The sequence below is a fragment of the Ochotona curzoniae genome, unplaced genomic scaffold, assembly GCF_017591425.1.
Source record: "Ochotona curzoniae isolate NIBS_2020 unplaced genomic scaffold, NIBS_Ocur_1.0 scaffold_4505, whole genome shotgun sequence".
Classification (NCBI taxonomy): domain Eukaryota; kingdom Metazoa; phylum Chordata; class Mammalia; order Lagomorpha; family Ochotonidae; genus Ochotona; species Ochotona curzoniae.
In genome coordinates this window covers 48,463,347-48,491,208 of record NW_024467118.1, presented here as the reverse complement: position 1 = coordinate 48,491,208, position 27,862 = coordinate 48,463,347, and the positions used below count along the sequence as shown (strand labels likewise).

The following is a 27,862-nucleotide window of genomic DNA, read 5'->3' as shown; positions in this document are numbered from 1 at the left end:
TAAAATTAGGATAATCAAGGAACCAGTGAGTGAGCTTCAAGGAAATAAGAAATGAAATCCCAAATCACCTGCTCCTTTGGAGTTTGTGAAATGAGAGACAAGTTTCACCAGTCTAGAAATTAGCAAGATCCATTCATGGACCTGTTAATCATGCTAGATGTGTGGCTTCTTTGTGAAACAGAAATGGCAAATACAACCTAAGAAGGAACTATTCACTCTGATTTGGAAATAGGTAATTCAAAACTTATGTACCATTGGGGTTATGCCTCAGTGGGCTGTCATCACCCATGACATGTCATTATCCCATAGTAGTGCCAGTTCCTATGTGGCTGTTCCACTTTCAGTCCAGCTCCCTGTTGACCTAGGAAGCCAGCAGAAGCTAGCCCAAGTGTTTGGACCCTTAGCTCCCATATGGGAGACTTGGATGAAACTCCTGGCTCCTTGCTTCAGATCTGCCTGGCACCGACTGTGGCTGCCACATGGGGAATGAAGCAGAGGGTAATATACTTACTTCTCTTGCGCACTCTCTCTGTATCTCTGCCTTTAAATTAAATAAGTACATCTTTAAAATAATTTTGATTAGAATTTTATGTATTTATGTCAAAAGGAAGACATTTCAAGGTAAAAAAATCATTTCCCAAATGTAGACGGTGAAAAGATATACAATTATCCAGAATAGCAACAAGGTTATATACCAATTTTTCACCTAGGATTTGGAAAACTTCTACTAGTTAAATAAAAGGTTTAATGAAATATCATTTTAAATATTTATATGGCTTAAGTTTTGTGATGCCCCATGTGAATGATTCTGTTTTTAAAAACTGATATATTCTGAAATTGATATATTCTGAAGCTGTCACCTCTTTTAAAACAAAAACAGGGTCCGGTACAGTAGCCTAGTGGCTGAAGTCCTCGGCTTTCATGTGCCAGCACCCCATATGGGCACCAGTTCGTGTCCTGGCTGCTCCACTTCCCATCCAGCTCCCTGTGTGTGCCCTGGAAAAGCAGTTGAGGACGGCCCAAAGCCTTGGAGCCCTGTGCCTGCATTGGAAACCCAAAAGAAGCTCAGGCTCCTGGTTTTGGATTGTCTCAACTCTAGCCATTACAATCACTAGGAGAATCACCAGACAGAAAAGCTTTCTCTTTATCGCTCCTTCTCTCTGTGAATCTGCCTTTTCAATAACAAATAAATAAAGCTTTTAATAAGTTAATAAATAAAAAATAAAGAGGATATAGCATGCAATTTTACTTTATTTGAAAGAATTATATTTGTACCATTTCTTAAATGGAGCAATTAATTATAGACTTTATAATTAGTAGGTAGGTTATATAGAATTATATATTATGTAACTTATCATTTTAAATGTCATTTGATTTAGAATTTATTTAGCTTGCAGTATGCCTGATATATTCCATTATGGAACATGGAATCTTGGTGAAAACTTTGTAATTTATATAGCTCTGGATAAGGCCAAATAAAGAGAAAGAATTTTTCTACAGAGTTGGTTAGGAGTAGAAGAAATAAAGTTACATTTCCCAGAAATAATGAAGGGATCTGTTGATAATATCAAGGAAACACAGGAGCTTCAAAGCTTGATTGTAAGCTGACATTTTCAAAACATTTATTCATGAGAAACAGAGAGACAGGCAAACAGAACTCTGAACCATTGGTTCACTCCAAAATGCCCACAATAGTTGAGACTGGGTCAGCTGAAGTTAAATTCTGGGAGCTCAATCCAAGTCTCCTGTAAGGGTGGCAGGGATCCAGTACCTTGAGTCATCATTGTTGCCTCTCAGTTTCCACATTAGCAGGAAGCTGGGTTGGGAATTGAACTCAGGCACCCAAGGCGGTCTTAACTGGCATCTTGATTTTAGGTTAATGTCCTTCCCCTTAAGCTGCTTTTCTAAGTGATTAAACAAAATAAAAAAAAAAAAAAAAAGGTTTGTCGGGGGGAGGGTATGTTACATTAACTGGAGGGCCAAATGTATCAAAACAAAGATGGCCTATTCTGATGTTGATCTGCAAGTCCAACACCTCAAAGACTGGATTCTAGAGCTGGGTGTGCTCTGCAGTCTGGAATAGCTTATTCTCCTGCTGGTGTTCCTAAGTTTGTAGGTCATGGTATTTGTTACTACTTAAAATTTCCAGCACCTTTGTGGTTGACCAAAGTAAAGTACAGAAGTACAATTTGGCTTCTTAAAGGCGTGTTCAAATGTGTGCAACCTTATAAAAAGAGGCCAAGTAGATAGATCTTAATCAGTAACACGAAAGCAAGAGCTCAGGTTTGCAAAAAGAGTACAGATACTGCCATTTATAGCTCCGGTTTGGCTACAAGTCATGGGCACTATTTGTTAAGCCCTTTTCAATTCCTTCTGCTCTCACCCAGTGTTTTGCTCATATATGCAAATCTAAAGATGACTGAATCTAATCTTTTATATTTGTCTTGACAGACAGAATTCTATACTTATAGGGCAAGACTAAAATATGATAAGTAAACCCTAATAAAGAATTTCAAAAGGTTCATGGAAAGTGGAATTCATTGATGAGTTTATTTTGGTGCATGAATTTTAAAATCCAGGCCTTTTTTTCATAATATCATTTTGCATGAACTTTTTGATAGCCTTTAAAAGAATGCTATAAAGTGAATTTCACATAATACATGAGTGTCCTGGTTTTTTTCTGAAGGGTTTTGCTAAGCAACTCTTGCATTAGTAAAAATAGTTTCTGAAAGTAATTTCATTTCTTGAATCATTTTTCTGATTAATATCAACATTGTTAATTCTCTGACTGTAATTGATTTTGAGATCACGTTACACTTCTCAAATAACTTCCTCTGCCTCAACTACCTGTGTTAATTTTGAATTTGGAATCTCCACAATTTGTCCTTCTCTTTAGAGTATAATCTTTTCGTTCTTTACTCTGCTGAATTCATTCTCACTAAAATTACTGCAAATATCTGCTCTACTGTTCCTGCCTCTTTTCTCTATAAAAACCTCTTTTTGTTACCCCATGGAAGCTATCACCTGATACTTAAATGAGCCTGCTATTGTGAAGGACACTAACTGCTAATTTAGTCCATCGAGGGTTTGAATAGCAGGGCTCTATCAAAGCCACTCTCAGGCAGAAGACAGTGGCAGTTGGCAGTGGGGCAGCCTTTGCGCTCCTAGTACAGTCAGACGGGACCTCCTGGGAATTCTTACCCCATCTCCACTGCAGAATATGCTGTCAATGCCACTTTTCCCTCTCACCATTATAACAAAGTTTATCAGACCCTGAATCCAATAGTGATTTTCCTACAGAATCACCCATGGACCCCAATCTTTTTTTTTTTTTTTACTTTTTACCATATATTTGTGTTTATTTTTGGTAGTAAGTTATAAAATATGCTATTTTATATGCTCATGGCAGACTCAGCTTCTCCTTTACTTTTTTTTTCATTTTTTAAAATCTTATTTTTGATGATGTTTACATAGTTGGTTCTGGTGGGAAGTGGCCAGGATGAGGGGAAGAAGGGGGAGACCTTTGTTCCCACATTTTCTTTTCCTTTTTCCTGTATCCAGGGAAAGGGGAGAGACAAGGGGAGAAGCCACATGCAGCCTCCCAACTGCCTCAATATACTTGGGAAAGGGAAACGGCCACCTGATGTCATCCCGAAGTCCACAATGTGGAGCGTGCTCCAAGAGTTTTGCTCAAAAGTTCTGTCAATTTCTTTGGTCCGGCGCAATAGTGTAGAGGTTCAGATCCTAGCCTTGCATGCGCCGGGATCCCATATGGGCGTCGATTCTAATCACGGCAGCCCTGCTTCCCATCCAGCTCCCTGCTTGTGGCCTGGAAAAGCAGTCGAGGACGGCCCAAGGCCTTGGGACCTTGCACCTGCATGGGAGACCCAGAGGAGCTCCTGGCTCCTGGCTTTGGATCAGCAAGCATCGGCCGTTGCACTCACTTGGGGAGTGAATCATCAGAGTGAAGATCTTTCTCTCTGTCTCTCCTCCTCTGTATGTCTGCCTTGCCAATAAAAATAAATAAATCTTAAAAAAAAAAAAAAGAGTTCTGTCAATCTCACAGATGCAAGGATGAAAATATCCTCCCAAGGTCCATTGGTTGACGCAATCCAGCTCTGAATCTCTGTTTGCTCAGAAACTTGCCGTCACGATTCTCTGGGGCAGTTGAGTAACTTGTTTTGCTCTCCTTCCTGTGCTATGGTACCAGGTGTCCTCGGCAGGCTCCAGCGATCTGACTTGTGCCTCTGGGGCACCCCAATTCCTAATCTGTGAATGGGATAATTATAGAGGTGCTCTAGTGTTTCTTTTAGCTGTGATATAGGTTAAGTCAAAAGTCTGAAGTGTGAGGATTGGTCTTGAAAGTCTTCAAATTTTGCCACATTTAAGAAACAGACAGACTTAGGATAGAAACAGGACATGAAGGTCACCCACCTGGAATTTGCATTGTTTGTAATAGCCGTAGAAATCCACAAGTTCTACCAGCGGAGACCCTCCATCAAGACACAGAAGAGGCAGAATGGAGGAGAGGGCAGGGAGAAATCAGTAGACCTAAGTTTTGTATTATAATTTCCTGTGTGTTAAAACAGAACTCCTTACACTTAAACAATTGCTTCTTTAAAGAAACAGTCTTGTCAACCATAAGATAAAGCTGTTAGCAGAAATGAGAATTCTCTTAATCCAGTTATTTTACAATGTCTCTAATTATTTGTCCCCATTTTATTACAATGGCATAGTCTTTCATTTCACTGTTACAGGCTTAACTTTCTGAAATAAAAATGTATCATGCTGTTACAGATGTAGGAAAAAATAAGAACATAAGGCAATGTAATATAAAATATAGTTAAGGGCCCAGCACAGTAGGCCAATGGCTAAAGTCCTTGCCTTTCACACGCAGGGATCCCATATAGACACGGGTTCATGTTCCGGGGTGCTCCACTTCTCATCAAGCTCCCTGCTTGTGGCTTGGGGTAGCAGAGGAGGATGGCCTAAACCCTTGGGACCTGTGCCTGCATGGGAGACCCGGAAGAAGCTCCACGATCCTGGCTTTGTTGGGGTCACTTGGGGAGTGAACCAGCAGATGGAAGCTCTTTCTCTCTGTATCTCCTTCTCTCTGTATTCTGCCCTTCCAATAAAAATAAATAAATCTTTGATTAAAAAGTACAGTTCAAATGATAATGGAGGGCCTGGGGCAGTAACCTAGCAGCTAAAGTCCTTGCCTTGCATGCGCCGGGATTACTTATGGGCGCTGGTTCTAATCCTTGCTCCCCTACTTGCTTATGATCTGGGAAAGCAGTGGAAGACTGCCAAAGCCTTCGGACCCTGAACCCGCATGGGGGACCCAGAAGAGGCTCTGGGCTCCTATCTTTGGATGGGCACAGCTCTGGCTGTTGGTGCCGCTTGGGAGACTGAATCAATGGATGGAAAATCTTCCTCTTTCTCTCTCCTCCTCTCTGTATATCTGATTTTCGAATAAAAACTAAAAATAAATCTTTAAAAAGTGATAATGGAAATTCTACTATGATTCAGGAATAAAGACATATGCTGTGTATGCCTATTATTTCCCAGCATGCTAAGCTCCATAGTAAAGTTTATAGTCTTGGGTGAGTAGTGTGTGTTCTGTGTGTTAGTTGTTGCATTTCAGGAAGAACATGCGGGGTTTGTATTTGGGGAACTGGCTCATTTCACTAAGCATGATGGTTTCTAGCTCCATTTTGCTGCAAATGATGAAATTTCATTCTTTCTTTTCTTTAATGACTGAGTACCCCCTAGAGTAACTGCTAGAGTAAATATATCACATTTCTTTTTCCATTTGTCTATTGATGGACATCTGGGTTGTTTCTGCATATTAGCTATTGTGACTTGCACTGCTATAAACATGGGTTGCAGATACCTCTCTCTACGCAGATTTCATTTCATTTGGATCTAATCCCAAAAGTGGGATAGCTGGGTCCTCAGTTGTCGAGGAATCTCCGTACTGACTTCCATAGCAGTTGCACTAGTTTACATTCCTACTAACAATGGATTAGGGTACCTTTTTGCCTGCATCCTCATCAGCAATTATTGTTTGTTGATTTCTATAGGTAGGAAATTCTCATCGGAGTTACCAGGAATCTCATGTATTATACTTTTCTAATCCTCTTTAGTAGTATCTTGACATAACCAATGATATCCACATTTTGTTCAGATGAGAGAACTGTGATCATGCCCCTAAACAAGGAATTAATGTATGGCAGAAGCAGAAAATTCACTCATATGTATTGATCCTAACATACAGGTTTTTAACTGTGTGCTGTGCATCATTGAGACGATGATGAGAGTAAAACTTAACAATTATGGAGCACCTTCTGTGTATCAGGCAGTTTTTACAACTTTGCATATATTAAGTGAATTAATCACCACCTTAAAGGAATCACACACTACTCATTTTATTCTTATTTTATTGATAAGAGGACCAAAGTACAAAGAGATTATGGTAGCTATAGAAATTAGAAGCCACACAGGTTGGAAGAATTGATGGTGTTAGACAAACTCTAGAACCACATTCTCAGTCATTGTGTTCTAGTATATTTCTAGACAAAACGTGTGAAGAGGACCTGTCGGAAATTCAGATGTGTTATTAATTATATTTGCTTCTTCAATTTATGGTTCTTAACCAGAAGCCATGAAACAAAAATGCTTAGAGTGATTTCATTCTGCATGTGTGTGTATAAATTTATTTCAATCTGGAAAATTATTGACTTCCTAATTAATGTAATTTTATGATGACCAACAACATTCACCACTTTTTAAATTATAACTATAAATATTAGAAATGTTTTAATACTCAACGTCTGTTCATTAACAGCCTTGAGTAATCTTTTGAGAATCACACTTTCTGTTACAAGGACAAATTCCATCATTTAACTTTGATTTTGAAAAGCTCTGCAGACCACATTGAAGTGGCCTTGTTGAAAGTTTTCTGAACAATGATCTGGCAATGTGCACTGGGAACAGGATAAACAATGGGTTCCTGTTCTGTATTTCCTGTAAGCTATTGCTGTGTTCCTATTCCTCTCATTATCACTGGTCATTAAATGTTAGTTTTAAAGAAAAGAGCCAGCTACTTTACTATGTTTAAAACTAACAATATTCAAACGATTCAGGGCCTGATGTTTCAGACATGGGGGTTCTGTTTTTCATAACCATTATTGCTCCTCTAGAAAGTGATTGTTGACCTGAAATCTTAGATCACAACTTTTATCAAAGGTCATTGGTGGATACCCAGTTCTTTCAGAACTTCTGAAACCCTTCTGTGTAGTTGTGTAAGTAAGGACTTGCTAATCAGTAATGTACTCACTCCACCTCCTCAAAGGCACTCTTCTTTCCTCAGTAAATATCTCACATAGTGGAAGAAGAAATTGTACAGCAGTGTGGGAAAGACCTGTCCTCCTGCTGCTCCAAATTTTAACCTCTGTTCTGTGACTGAGGCTACACAAAATTCCTCTTTCCTCTCCTCTTGATGTAACTTGCCCTTTGGCAGAAGGCCAGATTGCAAACATCTCAGCTTCTCGGTCAATATGTGTTTGTAGGTGATGTGCAATATGAACATAGAAAGGGCTTCATACCATGGAAATGACGACAACATGACCAGATAGCATTGTTGGTGTGACAATTCCTCCCTCTTTATCTTGAAAACTCAAGAATGTTACATGTGATTTTCAGAGAATCAAGTGCTTTAGATGTCCAGCAATGATATATCACCAAGTGCATATATACTCTTGACAATCTTACTCAGAAGAAATATTTATCAGGAAGATCAGCCCTGAGAAATTAATGTATCACAATAGAATGCCACATGGTGCAGGGAGAAAGTCTGAAATTGGTGTAAGACTGCAGGAAATTGACTTATTTCAAAAGTATTTTAGAAGATAAATGAAAAATTATTAAGATTATAAAATCTATCATGTGTGGTTAGGAGAAAATGCTCTCCCTGTTAAGGTAATTCTGAAGCCAAATATATAACTACAAAACAATGTATTTCAGAAAATCATCTTGATTAGAAACAGTTACTTAACTAAAATACACAGTTACTATTTTTACATAATCAGATACTTGTTACTTCACAAGTACTTCTAATAAACACATAACAAAAAATGTACTCATGTATTGCTTAATGCCTTATAAAAAACTTATTTCAATTATTTAGTTGTTTAACTCATCCACACTGAGCTCTTGGTGTCAGGCAACAAATAAAACAGATATGTGGAGAATCAGGAGTCAGGAACAGGCAGGAATTAATGGGTTGGTGAAAGAGGAATGCACAAAGCAACTGACCACTCAAATAGATGAACAGATGAATCTGAGTTTGAACTTGGATGGAATGAGGAATGTGATGCATTAAACATTAAAAATTAAAAACTGGACCATGGAAGTCCTTCAGCTGAGAGCTAAAGTGTGCACAGTTCCAACTGCTAAGCTCCAATCAGAGGGCACCAGACACATAACAATCCTGGATACAGCACATTTCAAGAATTGAAAGAAGACAGAGAAGCTGGGGCTAGAAACAGGATAATGAAGTTGTGGGTGAAGAACCTGGAAGATAACCATCTCATAGAAAGCCTTAAATAAAGCCACTTTCAGAGGTTTCTCAATGATTTTTTTTTATATCACAATTATCAGCTGCTATACAGACTCACTTTCAAATGAAATACAAGTATCAAGAGAAGCCAAGTCATATAAATAGCAGAAGTATTCTTAAAGTATATATGAAGGGGCACGCATTTGGTCTAGTGGTTGAGATGTCCAAGGCCCATTTCAGCAGACCTGAGTTCTGTGCCTGGCTTGACTCTTCTCTCTCACTTCCTGTTACAACAGATCCTGGGGGGAGCAGGTAATGGTGCAGATAACTGAGATCCTATCACTGGTGCGAGAGATTTGCATGGAGTTCCTGACTCCTAGGTCCTGATCCCAGGTCCTAGCCACTGAGAATATTTGGGGAGTAAACCAGTAGACGGGGAAGTGCTTTTTCATACCCTCCCTCTCTCAAATGTTTTTTACATATGGAGTTTAGATATTATGTTTACTTTTTTTTGACAATCTTTACATAGTCAATTAGGGTAAAAAGGCTCAAGGGCTACAGGAAAGTGGGTAAGACTAGTATTTTTTCCATATTGCTTCCTTCATGTTTAAAGGGGGGTATTAAAGAAGAAGGCCCACCCAATTTCCCACCCTCCCCAGGTCCCGGATGTAGGGTATGCTCTGAGGTTCTTGCTCAAGTGGTTTTGATATTTCAACAGTTAGATATTATGTTTACTTTTAAAAAGAGTCATTGAGTGACAGAGAGAAGGGGAGGGAGGTAGAGCAAGTTTCCAGTGACAGGATTATTTCCCAAGTGGCAGTAACAACCAGGACTGACCCACGCTTAAGCTTAGAACCAAGATCTACATCCTGATCTCCCACAAGGTGACAGGGGCCCAAGGATTTACGCCATCACCAATTACCTTCCCAGGTACTTTCACTATTAGTACTTGAACTAGCCAGGAGCTAGTTAAAAAGCATTGCAAGTAATAGTTTAACCCACTGTCATAACACCAGCCCTTAAGGAATTAAATTTAAAATAAAGTTTTATCTAGGCAATTCAGTGTTGACAAAGATTTTAGGAATATACATTATGTATATTGCATTAGATAACCATTCTTTAAGCTCTTTCTCAAGATTTTTACCTTTTTGAAAACTTGTCCCAGATGGCACAGTGTTACATGTGATGGTCAATTATACTCTAAAAACACAATTGCAACACTGATAATCAGGCAGGCTAAGTAACTGGATATATGATTTGATAACCTTCAACTAATTACACAACCAAATATAAGTTAGGGAACTTAATATAACGTAAACCTTTTGCAAAAGAACTGATTTTTGAGTTAATACCAGATTTAGAGCTCAGTTCCTCCACCTACATTTCAGGATGGGGCTGGAGGGGATTTGGCTGGCTGGCCTGAACTTGCTGTCAGCTTTTCTTCCCCTATTCAGTGTACTTAAGTGTTGCTCAGAACACAGCCAGCTAAGCTTCTTTTCTGTGGCCTGGTAGATACTTGCTAAATGCTACAAAGCATCATTACTATATTGCATATATATATATATACACATACGGTTTTCAAAAACAGGCAAAAATCTTGAAAAAGAGCTTAAAAAATAATTATCTAGTACAATGGATATATATATATAGAGAGAGAGATTATATATATGTGTGTATGTATATATATTTAGAATCTATACATACTCTAAAACCTTTGTTTTAGGAACCATATGCAAGAAAAACCTTTGATGAGTGTGAATGAAGCCAAGTTTAAATGATGCTTTTTGGGTGCCTGCACTGTGTTGTACAGAAGAAAACTGTTGCCTGTGGTGTCAACCATTCCATATGGGAGCCGGTTCAAGTCAGTGATGCTCCACTTCTGATCCAGTATACTGCTGATGGCCAAGGGAAACAGCAGAGGATGGCCTGAGAACTTAAATTCTTACACCCAGGTGGGAGACTTGGAAGAAGTCTCTGGCTCTCTGGCTTGGCCCAGCTCTGGCTTTGGGGCCCTTTGGGGTGTGAATCAGTGAAAACTCTCTGTAATTCTGCCTTTTAATGAAAATAAATAAATCTAAAGAGAGAGCCAGAGAGATGTTCTTCCACTTAATCAAGGCTTCATTCCATATCTGACGTGCCTGGCTTCAGTGGCCCAGTCTTTCCTTTATTGTCTCATTTCCATAGCCCCCACAGTATGAGAATCTGACCACCTTTTCAGCTGAAACTCATTCCAGTCTTTCAGACACTCTTGCTGCCTCTCCCTAAGCACCAAAACATTCAACCAGGAGAATGACACATTGTTCTCCTGGAATACCAGACAATGCTCCTCAACTGACAGGGGCCATGGAAGCCTTCAAGCTGTTACAAGGCAACTCACTTTTCAAAGGAATTCAGTGGGGCAAAAATGTACTCTTGAAAACAATATTCATGGGAAAACTACATTCACTTCCTTCCTACCCAGATCCTCTCAAATAATAGGAAGTGATGAGGAATCAATTGAGAATTCTGAGTTCTCTTGGGAAAAAAAGAAAACTTTCAAACAACACACAAACAAACCTTTAAAATGTACGTATTCAAAAGAGGAACATAAAATTCTTGGAAATCACCATGGTGTTTAAAATAACGATTAGATATCAAATCTTATTAAATATAACTATATTTAGAAAAGTGAAGTTATTCAAATACATTTTTGATTGCTTAGCCAAACCTTATAATGGGCCAGAATCTTCTAAATTTTTTCAAATAACAACGAATTTAAGGCTCATGTTGACCGAATAAGGCAGATCAGCTACAGAGGTGGAAACTGAGATACAAAGAGAGTAAACTATTGGTCCAAAAACCACCACGTGTAAGTGGCAAGACCAGGATTCAAGCCCTGGTGCTCTGGCTGCAGCTTTAAGCACATGTCAAATTTTTCTGGGGAAAAAAAAAACCCCACAATCGAGACAGCCCTTGGAGCTGTACGTGTTACCAGAAAGAGCCTACATTCTCTCTTCCAATGTGGATTTTATGTGTGTGGAACTTTCTGGAACACTCAAACTGCTGGTGCCACGCGGAAGGGTGAGGGGTCATTTGATAAAGTGATGAAGCTATTCTTGAGAAATTCTGAAAAGCCAGCATGCCATTTGAAAGGCAAACAGATGACGACACAGAGCAATCTTTTATCAGCTGATTCACACCCCAAACACACTCGAACAGCCAAGGCTGGACCAGCCAAAACCAGGAGCTTCAGTCTGGTCTCTCACGTAGGAGATGACCCTTCACCTGCTGCCATAAAGAGTATGCAGCATCAGGTAGCTGGACTCTGAGAGGTAGATTGCAGATGACTGGCCCAAGTACTAGCCCCACAAATATCTTTTAAGTAACAAGCCTCAAGAGTAGTGACTTTCAAAATGCAGTCAAGAATAACCTGGTAACTTTTAAAATATATATATATAATGGTTAAGCCTTTGAGAGTATAAATATAAAAGTCATGGTAGTTGATTAAGTAGACAAGTGAGAATTTACTATCATCTAGCCTTTTAAATATGCCTAAAGGTCAACTTGTACTCTTCTGTGACATTAAAACTGTTGAAAGGTGCTTGTAGATGGGTTTTTTGTACCATCAGGGTCCTGGAGGACTGAACGAGACCTTGGTGAGTGGCTGGGCAGGATAGAGTTCATCGTAAGTGGAAGCAGCCAGCAGGGTCATAACCTGTTGGTGCCAGGGCAGATTTTGACATACTATGACTAATAGGTGAAAGTGAGGCAACTGCCTGAGGGTTGACATGGAAATCAGCCTATTTGCAATATAAAAGCAGTGGTTGACTTAGTGAATAGTTAACCTCATTTGTTTAATTATCACTCGTACTTTCTCAAAGAAGACCCATTTTCAAATGTATTTTCCGTTCTGTTATAAATTACTGTAAAGAGGAAAGAGTACAAATAATTTTTTTTTCAAGAATCCTGCCTATATGAGGCCAGGCTTTCTGTTCAGTATCATGACCAAGTAAAACTAATGTCCTATTTTAAACTGGCAGGATTCTAAGACATATTAAAATGTGATCATTTGAAAGAAATGGACAGAAAACTTCCTTAACTCACTCTATTTGTAAAACCCAGTATACATTTTTAAACAAATTTAGTCTTTTAGAAATTTTTGATTAAATAAATATCTTACACATAGTTTTTATGTACAAAATATTGAGCTAAACAATCTCGCTATCTTAACATAGAACTTGAATTTTCATGTAACCCATTTTCTAAATGTCATGAATAATCCTAGATACTTTCTTTAGCGATCCAGCATCTTTCTTTGATGACAAAGAAGAAATGAATCCGATACAACCTTATCATTCCTCGTAGGATTAGTTATAAAACATGTGAAAGGAAGTTGTGATTGCTGTAAGGTTAGGATAGGGGACTCCTCCTCAGCCTCCTCATGGTAAGCCTTTATGCAGAACTTCCAGGCTGCCTGGGGCACTCTGGCGTGGGAATAGATCCTTATACAAATGGATACAGGAGTCCTTACTAAAGCAACTGATTTCTCTGCTTCCTGACATTTTCTGGAAGGCAATAGTGAAACTACAGAAGCCAGAAGTTGTTCTGATGGTACAGTGAGAATCTTCTTTCAGACACAGCAGAGACTCTACATGAAAAGAGACTAAAAAGTGTAACAAATTCTGTTTTTATTCATTCTTTCTGTATTTAAGTGCAGTGAGCACTGGTGGGAAGGATCATTGTATTCACAGAGTGTCTGGCACATGCAAGGCTTGGGAGAGCTTGCCACACAATTATCTGCTGAAGGAATGAATGAATGAATGAATGACCTCTAAATCTGAGCTGGCTGTTCCAGAAACAGGATGAACACTGAAAGCTTGCCGGTCATTGTTGGTTGCCTCATTTGAATTGTTTCCTCACTAGCTTAAGGAGGCAGAAACGGGGGGTATCTGCATCACGTCACTAGATGGTCCCCAGACTCCGCCAAACAGATAAGAAATGTCAACAGCTGAGCCTGGTAGCTTTCAAAAATAGCATAGTTGATGAAACTAGAAATTTAGGTGCCCAAGGGAAAGAAGCTATTTGTCTTTAGTCTTAAAAAGAATAAACTGGCAGTGGATAGTCCTACTGCAAGATGTAAAACATTTTTTTAATATCCATATGAGCAAGTAAGTATATGTCACAAGAATATGCTTCCTTCTCAATACAGCACACATAAGACCATTGTATTTTCAGCTGTCCAGGTAAATCATTTAGCAGACTTGAAGACTAAGTCCAGGTGCTGTGTTGCTTTAAGATTACAGGCGGGCTGGTTTTATGTTTTCAATCGTGCTGGCAGTTCTCCTCAAAATTTAAGCGAATATTTGTACAATGAACCAAGTTGCCGTGGGTTTCCTGGTTCCCCACCACCACCTCCCGCAGCCCCCTGCGGGGTGGGGGGTGGTGATTCTGGCTAGGCATTTTCATCTCATTGCAGACAAGTCTGACTGTTGTTGATGCTGAAAATAGCTCAAACGCTCCCAGAACGGTAGCACCACCCAGCAGCTGGGATTCTTTCCCTGTCTTACTTGCCCTCTCTGCCTTTTTTTTCCTTAGACACTTGGATTGGACTTAATCTTAAACCTCTGGAGTTCAAGACCTTTTAAAAAGGGCTAAATAAACAATCTCTACATGTAAAAGGCCACTGACTCCTACTTCCTCTGTGGAGAGCCACTGTGGAATTCAGCAGCCTGTGGGTAAGGTTTTTATTCTGGAATTATTTAATTGTTTTTCGATTCGCTCATGATCAATGTTTATCAAAATAACTTAATGATAGTGAAAACCAGGGAGGGCTACGAACGATTTCCAGGTAACTACCGTGTTCCAGAACACAGCGGTAGCATCTGAGTGTTTTTGTGGCTATAATTTTAAACTTTGCTCAAAGCTCTCTGTAATAGTGACCTGCAGTAGACCTGACTATGACTGAGCGCTGGCTCAGAGCTCTAATTAAGCCTCATTGCCAGAGCAGCCAGCGGCCTTTCAGACATCATAATTTTGTTGTTTAGACTGTGCTCTTATTTTTAACGTTCTAAGGATATGTTTTTTAAAAGGGAAAAAAATGCAATCACCTGAATAAAGGAAATACATTAGTAATTGTTCCTTAAAGACAAAGTTATCCTATGCTCTTCTTTCATCACTACTTTGTCAATGGCTAGGATGGGCTCAAGACAGACATTTTCGTGGGCAAGGGAGCGGGGAGGGAAGCACAGATTTTTTTTTTTTTTTAACATCTTTGTTGTTTTGTGTATCCTTAGCACAATTTCTGTGCCTCAGCTTTGAGAATTCCTCACTCAGGTTGAATCTTTCCCACACTGATTGTTTGCCAGGTGCATTTGCTGACAAGTTTCTCTAACGTGACAAAAAGATATTTTGGATAGTTTTCCATGCCTCCCCTCTCTCCCTTCCTTTGCTTGTACTTGACATTTTGCAAAGTACTTTGATCTGTGGACTTTAACTTCAAACATAGCATTTACTTTGATTGTGGGTATTTACTATGTTCGGTTAAAAGCCTTTTTTTTTTCCTTCTTGGTTTAATGCTTTGATAGTGTTTCTTTTAAATAATTTATTGGGGCTTTGCTCTTTCTCACAGATGAGTCTTAGACTTTGCTTCTATGAGAAAACTCAGCCAAGAGTAAAGGAGGTTCTGGCAAGTTTTTTTTACCACCTAGACTCTGTGACAACCCACTGCTCTCTTCCCAGCAGATGTCGGAAAGCAAGCAGCAAATGACAGCAGGCAGAACCCGGTTGGATTCTGTCACCCCCTCTCTTGAAAGTCCTGCTTCTCAAAATTACAAGGCACAAGACATGTGCCTTGTTGCTTTTCTTAGCATCAACACTAACATCCTTCAAGTTTAGATTCTCTTCCCCCTGCCCCTAGCAAAGGAGCTCATTGCTATCACAAATCACATGTCAAAAGAAAACATGCATTTTAAACTCTTATTGATTTTCTGTGTAACCAAGAATGTTTTAAAAAGGAAAAAAAAAACACAGCAAACCTCAGTAGTCAATGATGTGTCACAATAGTAAAATTTCTGCTGTGAGGGATAAAGGATGAAAAAACAAAACAAAGAAAAAAAAACCTGTATTACGTAAAATGTGCAAATTATACCACTTACTACTCATTCATCCACCTGAAACTGTTCTCTTTAGTAAAGCTCATATGTATTTTGCATTTGTTTGCTACATTTTGTCTTCTGTCCTAAGTTCAGGGCATTTTTAAGGACCTCAGCCTGATACTAGATCTGATACAGCCCAGCAGAACTGCGTTCCTGTGTGTTCCGTTGAAGGTAGCAGTAGAATGGGTCTAATCCTGTCAGGGGACAGTTTAAGTGCCAGTCAATGACAGTGGTTCCATCAGCTGCCACAGTCTGATTCCTGTACTCTGCACCTTGCTGGAATGACAGGAAGCAAGTGGCCACAGAACCAGATTTCAAAAGGGTGGGAGCTGTGGAGAATGCAGTGGGAGAGATCGCCCCCAACCCCTGCCTTAAGTTAGGGGCACATGCAATATGATCTCTAGACTGCGTGGATACAGAAAAATCCATGTGGGCATTTGCTGTAGCAGTGGACCTCACTTGAGATGCCTCATCTGGGAGTGCCTCAGTGAGAGTCCCGGCTCCCCTCCTCATTTCCAGTTTCCTGTTAACGTGCATCTGGGGAGGTGGCACGTGATAGCTGAAGTGACTGAGCACCTGCCATGCCTGTGGTAGATCTAGGCTGAGTTTCGGTGTGGCTCAACTCAAGCTTTGGTGGGCATTTTGGGAGTGAATCAGCAGAAGGGGAATCTCTGTCTTCCTGACTCTTTTTGCCTTTCAAATAAGTTTAAATAAATATTTTTAGATGTTTAGAAAGCATGAGATGTTCAGTCTAATTTTTTTTTTAATTTCTAAAACATGGCTAGTTGCCTTCCCCACTTCAACTTTACATTGTAAAGAGTGTTTTCATCATCACATTTTTTGTGTAACAGTCAGCATTTTAAATCCTTCATTTACGTTAGGCATGTACTTTTGGCGTTCAGAAAACTCTCTCCATCAGAAACCTTGGCTCAGCAGTGTCAAGTGCAAATGCAGTGCTAAAGGAACTACAAGTTGAATTGCAAAATCAAATGGCACAAAGACCAAATCCATTCAGAAAATGGTAGACAGCATTCTGTTGCCTTTCCACTGCCACCCCCCACAACTTCTGTCCTTAGCCTTTTTCTCTTGCTTTTCACCCCTTTAATTTTACTTTGAAACCTTGGATTGTTTGGATGTGAAACTCAAGGAGGAACCCAGCCAAAGCCACTGAGTTTCACACAGGTTCCACATGAAAGAAGTATTCTACCCAGGCTTGCTCGAAACTTGGCCCATGTTTGCCAAGGTTTCATGAATGTCAGTGAGCCCGGATTTGAAACATAATCCAAAGCCAGGTGACTTCTGGTGGCTTTGCGGCTTCATTGTATAAGTATGGAAACTGTCATACAAGGACATTCCTTATTTCCATAATTTTTACTGTAACTTCATGTGGACACATATTTTTTCCTCCAATAAACTGCCATTTGTTTTATGATAGTTTAAAGCCAAGTTCAATCCTGATGTGAGTTTTTATAGCTGTGGTATTTAAGCATTGGCAAATAGAAGGCTACATTTTAAATTCCAACACAGCCTAAACCACAGTGGTGTGAACATGTTGGCATAATTTAGCTGAAGGAAGGAAGTCCCAGGAGAGCCATGGAATGTCTTTCTATGCTTCAATTTAGCCCTGTGCTCGTGAGGAACAAACAGTAACATTTTGTCCAGGTCTATCCGCTTGACAGTGTGCCTTTTGTTCATTCTCTAAAGGTGGTGTCAAATATATTGCTGGAAAAATAATAAACTTCCAGATTTTTTGTCACCTATATTACTGGTGTACTCCTAGGGCACATTGTAAACATTGAAAAGTACAATACTATGACTTGTGATATAGTGTATATCAAGAATAAATGAGTCCCTGGCAGAGATAATAATCAGAAAAGCTTGGCAGCCTAGAGCTGATATATGTGCTAACAGTCAAATGGGATCTGGTTCTCAAGTGTGTGTGTGTGTGTGTGTGTGTGTGTGTGTGTGTGTGTGTGTATTGGTGGGGGCAGAGCAGGTGGAGAAGTGGAGAGGAACAGAGGGGAAAAGAGGATTTGTCAGTTTTTTCAGCAAAAATGTCACATCAAAACTAAAATAATAAAATCCAGGATTTCAAAACATGCTTCTGTTTTGTTGATCATATAAATTTGTGTGGATTGAGCACTGGCATCTTTTTGGTATTGCTTTTCTCATTAAAAATTCCCAAGTATTAGGGTTCTAGCCAGAGTAAATAATATACAGTTAAAATATGACCAATTGGGAGAGACTTAAAAACTTGTAGATGAATTTACATGAGTCAGTCTCTGAAAAAACTTGATGAGCTCATGGCTACTATAAGTTATAAGTCACCAAGGACGCTAAGATTCAATTTGCCCTTTTCTTAGTAGGAGGATTTCTAAATTCTCTTGATGAATTGTCATAAAAGCAAATCTGTAACCTCGATAAAGACTTAAGCAAATTAAACTTGAGATCTATAGTGTACACATACTAAAACATGAATTTGTCATCAAATTTCATGTTGAAACTTTGATAGTCATATTTCTGTTTTGTCAAAGATGCAGTTTTAAGTTTAGCAGGTGGACTTGCAAAATAACCATGGTTGATCCCATCCTTGGGTAAAGCATTTAAAAATCAGGAACAACTAACCTGGAGGTCCTGAACATGGGAGCTTTATTTTAACAGCAGCTTCACCATTCAAACCATAGCGTTTATCAGCATATCTGATTTTGATGTCCCCAAATTGAGTTTAATAAACAGAGAAAAGGAAGATCCCTAAATGGAGACGGTAGAAAAAGCAAGAAAAAAATTCAGAACCTCCTAAAAGGAAATTCTTCCCATCACCTGTTTGTTTCCTAGTGTGAATTATTTAAGTCATTAAATTCAGCTTTCCTATTTTGTGCACAAGAATATTCTTTGAATTTTAATACAAACTATTTATAACTTACATTGAAACAAAATATTCATTTTAATTTTTAAAATAATTTTTGAGATTTGTTTTATTTTTAATGGATAGTCAGATATACAGAGAGAAGGAGAGGCAGAAAAAGATTTTCCATCCTCTGGTTCACTCCCCAAGTGGCCACAATGGCCAGAACTGAGCTGATCCAAAGTCAGGAGCCGGGAGCTTCTTCTGGGTCTCCCGTGCACATGCACGGGCCCAAGATTTGGGACCATCCTCTACTGCTTTCCCAGACCACAAGCAGGGAGTTTGATGAGAAGTGGAGTAGCCAGGACACAAACCAGCACCCGTATAAGATCCTGATGCTTGGGCCCGGCGCAGTGGCGCAAGTGGTTAAGTCCTCGCCTTGCACGCCCGGGATCCCATATGGTCGCCGGGCATAGTATTGGCCGTTGTGCTCACTTGGGGAGTGAATCATCGGACGGAAGATCTTCCTCTCTGTCTCTCCTCTCTGTATATCTGCTTACCCAATGGTTTATTTTAGAACAACTTTAAATTTACTGAGAAATTATGATAGGATAACAGTTTTCCTATGCTCCATACAAATGTTCTTCTACAATTAATATCATAGATATCATAATATATCTTTGTTAAAATTGATAGGTCCATATCCATAGATTATAATTAACTAAACTCCACAGTGAGCAATTCATATTTCCTTAGTTATCCCTGAATATCCTTCTTCTCTTCAACGCTCTTATCTGGAGTTCTGTAATACATTTGATCAATTATATTCCCTTAAGCTCCCCTTAGCAGCAAGTTTCCTTTCCTTTTCTTTCAGATAGCCTAGACAGTGTTGGGGGATTTTATCACGTGTTTGGAGCACCTCCCGCTATTGAAATTTTTCTGAGATTTTCTCATGATTAAATTGAGGCTCTTGGTTTGGGGATGGAAGCCACAGAGATAAAGAGTCATTCTCACCTAATGATATCAGAAGTACACATCCTCAGCATGACAGGTGGGCACTGACTTTGCTTGCCCGTCTGGGTAGTGTTTGTCAGATTTCTCCACCTATAGAACCACTCTTTCTCTCCATTCTCGCATTGGATTCTTTTGGAGAAAGCCAGTGTGCACAGCACACCCCTTAGGACTGGAGAGTTTTATTCCTCCTTCTTTGTGGCACAGCACATAACATTTACATAAATTAGAACTTTTCTGCATGGGCGATTTCTCTATCCTCCCCCATTTTTCTAAATGTAATAACTAAATCATATCAAGATGAGCACATGGACATTTACTTTATATTTTGGATTATAATTCAGCACTGATTTATTTACATTTTGGTTCAAATTGTTCCAGGTTGGACCATTGGTGAGTTTATTTAGTGACTTACCCTTTGAAAAACTGATTATTTTGCGTTTTTTTTTTTCTTTGCACTGTAAGATGTAGCAGGACTATGTTGTGCAGTTACTGTCTCAGTCTCCAGATCAGCTGTTTCTTCAAGCAGTTCTAGTCACTTTCATTTAAAAAGAAAAAAGCTCTGACAATCAATATCAGGATAATCTTTCCAATTTTTCTTTTTTTAAAGATTTTTTTTTAATTGGAAAGGCGGATATACAGAGATGATGAGAGACAGAGAGGAAGATCCTCCGTCCGATGATTCACTCCCCAAGTGAGTGCAACGGCCGATGCTATGCCAATCCGAAGCCAGGAGCCTCTTCCGGGTCTCCCACAGGGTGCAGGGTCCCAAAGCTTTGGGCCGTCCTTGACTGCTTTCCCGGGCTACAGGCAGGGAGCTGGAAGGGAAGCGGGGCTGCCGGGATAGAACCGGCGCCCATATGGGATCCCGGGCGTGCAAGGCGAGGACCTTAACCACTGTGCCACCACGCCGGGCCCTAATCTTTTCAATTTTGAACATGACCATATTATTCATTTATTTTTGACTTGAAGAACATTTTATTTGTGAATTTTCATTCTGAAACTGAAAATGCCTTCACATGATAAAGATAACTTTTTCCACCTTTTCAAAAAAATGAGACATATGTTGCTCTTGTATAAATTCCTTTCTTTCAAAATGCATCATTAATTTTGGTGGGGCATTTAACATCTTCAACGTAATATTTAAAACTGGAATGAAAAAGATAGACATTTGTTGTTCTTTAAATAGATGTGAGAATCCTACATTATTTTGATCAGTTAGAATCATTCATGAATATGCATGGGTTTCTGTCACCAAGCCATCTACACAGGGTTGTGCCATATGCGAATCAATAGTCTGATGGGAGTGTGGGACACACACACACCTAAGCCGTAATCTTCAATCCAGAGAATGGCAGCGTATACATCCCACCACCCTTGGAGCACAGGGCTTGGATTGGCAGCTCAGTATAAAAGTCACAGGAAAATTAAAGGTATTATCATAAAGGAAAAGCTGGGTTGGAATTGGGACTTTGGATTAGACAGTGGGAATTTGTGTAGAACAAGATGACTATGATGAAGACTCAGAAAAAATTCAGCACTCAGAAATCATCCAGATGTTGTGTGGTGTGAAAACGTAGGGATTCCCTAGTGAAAACGTGTTGGGTTTCCTTTTCTTTATTGAGGACAAAAGACTTGCAACCAGACTCATGTGGTATATTGTTGAGTGATCTTCAAAATGCTCAGACAGATGAAACACTGGGCAGCCCCTATGGGGACAAGAAAGAAGACAATGGAAATGAGAAGATGAAGTGAAAACAGTGTCAGAGTATAAGGCAATAGGGCAGTTCATTGCTATCTTTAATCTAGGTTTTGTCCTAGTAAATCAAACTGCCAACAAACAGCTGCACCTGTAATTTTATTTAATGTTCAGTATTGTCAGAAGTAATGGTTGGTATTTTTTCCCAACAAATGCATGCCGGTTTTATTTTCAATAGTTACTTTGCTTTCTTCAATCGGTTATTTTAATGTAGGGAGGTGTTACAGTGGATAAAGGATTGATCTTTCAGGCAAAATATTCCCTGTTGTGCAGGTGGATGCAGATACCATATGTCGCTGTGTCATTCTTTTGTTTAAAAATGTTTATTGATTTATTTGATGGAGAAAGAAGAAGAGGGTTCCCATTTGCCATCTACAAGGCAGATTCAGGAGCTGAGAACCCAACCAACGTTTCCTGCATGAGTGGCGGGAACCCAGTCACTTGGGCCATCACCACTGCCTCCCAAGATATGCAATTGCAAGTGTCCGGAATCAGGAGCTGGACCAGGCCTAGAACTCAGGCACTTGGATGAGTGATGCAGAAGGCTCATTTTTTAAACATATACTTATTTGAAAGAGCTACACAGAGAGAAGAAAAGATAGAGAGGTAGGAAAGGAGGGAATGAGGAGGAGGAGGCAGAGAGAGGGAGAGAGAGACATCCTCCATTTGATAATTCAATTCCCAAATGACCACAATGGCCGGAACTAAACACAACCAAAACAAGAAACATTTTTGAATAACAGCCAAGTGTTTTTGCACCCTGTGCGGTAGCCTAGCAGCTAACGTCCTCACCTTGTGGGCGTCAGGATCCCATATGAGCGCCGGTTCTAATCCCGGCCTCCCTACTTCCCATCCAGCTCCCTGTTTGTGGCCTGGGAAAGCAATTGAGGACTGCCAAAGCCTTGAGACCCTGCACCTGTGTGGGAGAACTGGAAGAGACTCCTGGTTCCTGGCTTCAGATTGGCTCAGCACTGGCTGTTGTGGTCGCTTGGGGAGTGAATTAACAGATGGAAGATCTTCCTCTCTGCCTCTCCTCATCTCTGTATTTCTGACTTTCCAATAAAAATAAAGTAAATCTTTAAAAAAAAGGCAAGTTTTTTTTTCTTGTGTCTGTACTCTTCTGAGAGAAAAATATAAGCACTATTGGGGTGAGAATTACAGAGAGCAACATGCGCGTGCCTGTAGTATGAGTGCGACTGTGCTAACTAAAATAATCTGTCAATATCCCAAGTACAATCAGAGAGTGAGTCAACAGGTTCAACATTGAAAGTACGCTCTTAGGCAACACAACGTTGGAAAGGATGGAATAAAAACACTTGTTTAAGAGACACACGTTCATTGTCTCACGTGTTGAGATCTACCTCTTAATAACCACAGCTCGTAAAACTCATCTGAAACAAAAGTAGTAAGTTATATGCTATTGTGGTATGCTTGGTAGCAATAAAATTTTTTATCTTTCTTAGAGTAAATTATGTTTTGATATTAAGATTAAAAAGCATTAAAGGTTGAAAATCATTTTTGTATACAGCATCATTTTATATTTCATATTTCCTTTTTTCTGACCCAATATTTTGAATAACCTAATAAAAATGTATATGAATAGTTAACAGAGCCCATTTCATATATATTAGTGAAAATTATTGTGTTATATTTAACACCTAGATATACTTATCAATTTGAGAATCATCTTACCCCTACATCAGACAGGAAGGCAGTTATGAGATTACTAAGAAAATCAAAATAGATTTTTATTATAGAAAAAAACTTTAAAGATTTATTTAATTTTTGATGGAAAGTCAGATATGCAGAGAGGAAGAAAGACAGAAAGATCTTCCATCTGTTGATTCACTTCCCAAGTGGCCACAACGCTGGAGCTGCACTGAACTGAATCCAGAATCCAGGAGCCTCTTATAGGTCTCCCATGCAGGGACAGAGTCCCAAGGCTTTGGGCTGTCCTCAACTGCTTTCCCAGTCCACATGCAGGGAGCTGGATGGGAAGTGGGGAGGCTGGGATTAGAACCGGCACTCATGGGATCGTGGTGCAAGGTGAATATTTTAACTGCTAGGCTACTGCGCCACGCCTGCATCAAAATAGTTTTTAAGATAGTACAAATAATTTGTTTTAATGCCTTAAGAAGTTACATTCCTCATTGGGTAAAACACTGTGGTAAGTATTTTTTGTATTGCTTCAGAAACTTCTTTTCCAAAAAAAACTCGTTCAAACATTGTATATGAATCATGTGGAGTTTGACTGTATACTCTGCCTGTACACCAAACTGAACTATTAGAGGAAAACGCTGATAAAATGAAAAGTAATCTAACAAGATAAAAGTCTGAACAATTAAGAATCACTTTCGGGTCTGTGTTGTGGTGTAGCGTTTAAAGATGCTGCCTACAGCACCATCATTCATCCTCTAAGGGATCCAGTTCATGTCCCAGGTTCTTCACCAATCTGGCTCTCTGCTAAAGGCTTCGAAAAAAACAACTAAAAGTTGCTTAAATGCTTGGGCCCCTTCAGCTCTGTGGGAGATGAATGGAGCTCCCGGCGTCCGGCTTGCCTGAAAGGTTGTGGCCATTAGGAGAATGGACTAGAAAATGGACATTCTGTGTTCTCTGTGTGTCTCTCCCTCTCTGTAACTCTTTCAAATAAATAGACTAATCTTTTTTAAAGTGTATAGAGAGTTGTCCTTTAAAAAATAATTACTTTTTAAAAAAGGATCTGTTGAAATCTCCACAATAGTGTCAAGAAATATACGGACTGATAATGCTGTAATTTAGATATTTGTTGAATTTGGAGTAGGAAGGAGATTCAATTAGAGAGATCTGTGGAGGGCTTTAGTTGAGGAACTTGTGCAATTCTAATCTTTTTAATGATTGACTATCTGGGGAAAAAAAAGCCTGAATGAAAATATTTTGCCTCTACATACATTAAGATGTAGTCTAAATACAGACTGAATTAAAAATGAATTTGTAATGAGTTGAATTCAGCAGTGAATAACCATGCATTTTCTTACCTCCTACGAGGTACGATAGACTGCAAAGAAAGGCTTCTTGCCTTCAGAACACGCATGCAATAACTTCAGAAGAATGAATGTGACATCTTCTTGCTTTAAGAACATTTACGTAATAACTCATGGAGAATGAGTAAGATGTAGAGGCAGTTCACTTACTTGCCACAGGTTGAGGTAAGAATGCAGTTCAATACCTACGTCCTGCTGCATAGGCCTGTGTGGAGCAAGGACTGCCTGTTACACAATACAGAGATACTACACTGCAATGTAACACGTTTCTTCTAATCTAATGTATTCAGAAACATTAACATATGTACATCTGTTCCTTAATATTTACACTTGACACTTCTTTAATTTCACAGAATCAGAACTGATCAATTTTCACTGCCATTTGGTAGAAATCAATGTTTAATTTGAAAATTTTTATTCTGATTAATTTGTATTTGTTTGGCCCGTGAAGTCATTTTGATATGTTAAAATGAAAAAGCTGGTAGACTTCAACATCTTTTCTAAAAGTTTTGACAGACGATGGATAACATTGAGTAGGTTTTTTTTTTTTTACAAGTAATTTCATTTGCAGTCTGAGATTTCAGTGCAAGCCAGAAGTCTGCAGGGTTTAAATCATTAAGTTCAAAGAAAAGATATTTCCCCTGTTTCCAGGTACATTTATATATTATACAGTAGTTGTTATTTTGTTTGTTTTATTTAGCTGGGCTGAAAATGAAATCAATATAAGACAGATCAACAGAACCCGAGTTTTCGGAATTTAGAAATAAAGACTTCAAAAACATAGCTATAATTCGACACTTATATACTGAATCAGACAAGGAATAGTAAATCAGGGAAATACAGCAAGACCAAAGACCTTGGCCTTGGGTGCCGGGGTGGAGAAGTAACTAGGAAGGTGAGGCGTAGTTTAATGGAAATGTTTGCACATATTTCCCTCATTTCAACTTCTGCTCCTTGCTAATAAAAATAACACTTTCCCTTTGGCACAGGGGTGACATATTTCACAGGGCAATGCCATATGCTCTGAAGAACTAGAGCAAAAGTTGAAGTGATCTTCTTATATCTGCTGTTTTCAAGGGTCTTTAACCCAGTCAATATACCAGGGAGGCACCAGGGGGGCATATTTTAGGTTAACATGACATAAACTCTTTAACATATAAAGTCATGAAGATACATAAAATATTGAAATATTGAAAAGTATGCACAAGGAGAGACTGGTGTAATTCTAACAAATCAAAAAATAGTTGCTAATCTCCTCATGGCATTGTTATTAAAGGTGAAAAACAATATATTGATTGATGTAAAATACTATTTGGAAATGAATCCAAGAAGGAAAGGCTCTCAGATTGCCAGCATTAGTCGCTGCTGAATCCCTGACTTGCATTCAGATTTCTTCTCCTTTGCTTTTTGTGACACTGCAAGCTCCTGATTTTCCTTCGATTTCTCAGATTACAACTTCTGAAGTCCACGTACAGGTACCTCTTTCTTTGCCTGACCTTAACCGCAATCCCTAGGGTTCTGTCCCTGTGCTTTCGGTCTCCGTGATCTTCCTTGCGTTCACCTGTTTGCTGCCTCGTGAGAATCCCCACACCTGTGCTGAATCCCTGATCTCTCTCGTGAGCTCCAGACTCACATTTCCAAGGAGCTTGTGAACCACTCAGTTGAACGCCTCTGGGGTCCTCCAGCTCTTTACTTCCAAACATTCCCATCTTCTCCCCTTCAACTTTTTCCAAGACTCTATCTTGATGAAGGTTTCATCTAATGACTCAAATTAGAATCTTAGAAATTTAAATGTTCCACGTACCAAAGTTTAAGTCACCACTCACTGATCCCATCCACACACATCTTCAGTGCTGCCCCTTACCCGAGATAAAGTACTCACACAAAATTCTTCTCTAAGTTTTGAAGATTACTCAAGTATTACAAACAAGGAGAGTAAAACCTAGCTCATTTTTCTGACCGTTAGAAGTAGGGGCTAGTGTTTGTGGTGCAGCTGCTTAAGCTGCTGCTTCTAATGTTGGCATCCTACACCTAAATGCCAGTTAGTCTCAGCCGCTCTGCTTCCTATTCATCTTCCTGCAGATATCTTTGAGAAAATAGTGGAGAGTGCCACCCTGGTAGGAAACCAGAATGGGCTTCTTAGCTCCAGGTTTCAGCATGAACCACACATGGCTATTCTGAGCATCCGGGGAGTAAAGAGCTCTTTCTCTTTATGTCCCTTCTTCTATGTCATTCTGGCTTTCAGATAAGTGTGTACTTTTTAATTTTAAAAAGCACCAAAAAGACAAAAAAAAAATCCTGAAGCATGTTGCCAGAATTTTATCTTGTGCAACACAAAGAGAAGCAGAACCAATAGAAATAAAGGCACAACTACAATGCAGCTATTGGTGTGGCCTTTATCATCTGTATATGGAATATCTTCTTTACTGAAATTACAGACGTACAGAGACAAAGATATTCCATGTGCTGCTTCACTCCCCAAGTGGCCACAATGGCTGGAGCTGAGCTAATCCTAAGCCAGGAGCCAGGAGCTTCCTCCAGGTCTCCCACGTGGGCGCAGGGTCCCAAAGCCTTCCGCCATCCCCTACTGCTTTCCCAGGCCACAAGCAGGGAGCTGGATTGCAAGTGGGGCAGCCGGGACATGGACTGATACTTATATGGGATCCTGGTGAATGCAAGGTGAGGATTTAGCCACAAGGCTACCGCGCTGGGCCCATGAAATATCTTTTTAAGAGAATGTAGGAAAATATATGCAAGCATTTATTCTTCACAACTACAAACCTATTAGATTTTAAAATGAGTTAATTCGAAAACACAATTTTAACCAACTAGATTTGAAAGGAAACAACTTTCCCAACCATTTAAAGAGTCCCCCTATAGTTAAAATGCTTTTTGCAGAAATCAATGCTAAGTTACCTCCGTGGTATTAGAATAAAAACTCTACCCTAAAAGATTTCTTCTTTAAAAAAAAAAAAAGATATAAAATTCTTGACAGTAGAATCCTGCCTACTCTTCCCATCCATTCTCTGCATTACAGAGTTAGCGCCAAAACAAACCAGATTTGCATACTGACTTCCCATCTACCAAACCCGGTTGTCCGACAGCAGCCTGCCTATCTGCTATTCACTATTCAGGCTTTAAGAACCTGGAAAGATGACTATGTCAGTCAACGGGGTTAAATCAGTACACTGTGTTGAGGCATAAATAACCCCGTGTTTTACACAATAAAAGGCAGGGCTGGCAGCATTTCCAGACTCATTAATGAGGAAAGGGTGTGGCCGGCTGTGCCAGCCATGGGACTGAGATCCAGTGTCAGCCTTGATACTCAAACCTTTTCCTCAGATTCTCCTGACGCAGTACTGATTGTATCCACATATCATTTGCTTGTGATGCTTATAGGAGCAAATGCTAAGCATTAAAAAAAATGAGTTAAAAGGCCGTCTATTCAGATTGCAAGATTGGAAACCACAATTTCTATGCATTGATCTGTGAGAGTGACAGGTGCTTAATAAATAAATCACTGAAACAATAAAA

General features: G+C 39.4%; 1 protein-coding gene across 1 annotated transcript in view; it reads left to right on the top strand.

Annotated features, from left to right (window-relative positions):
• The window catches only part of SORBS2 (sorbin and SH3 domain containing 2), a 178,944-nt gene that overhangs the window by 14,950 nt on the left and 136,132 nt on the right, over positions 1-27,862 (top strand). The window contains exon 2 of the mRNA XM_040965938.1: positions 14,135-14,274. The gene's annotated coding sequence lies outside the window, so the exon portion shown is untranslated. The remainder of the gene's footprint in view (positions 1-14,134; positions 14,275-27,862) is intronic.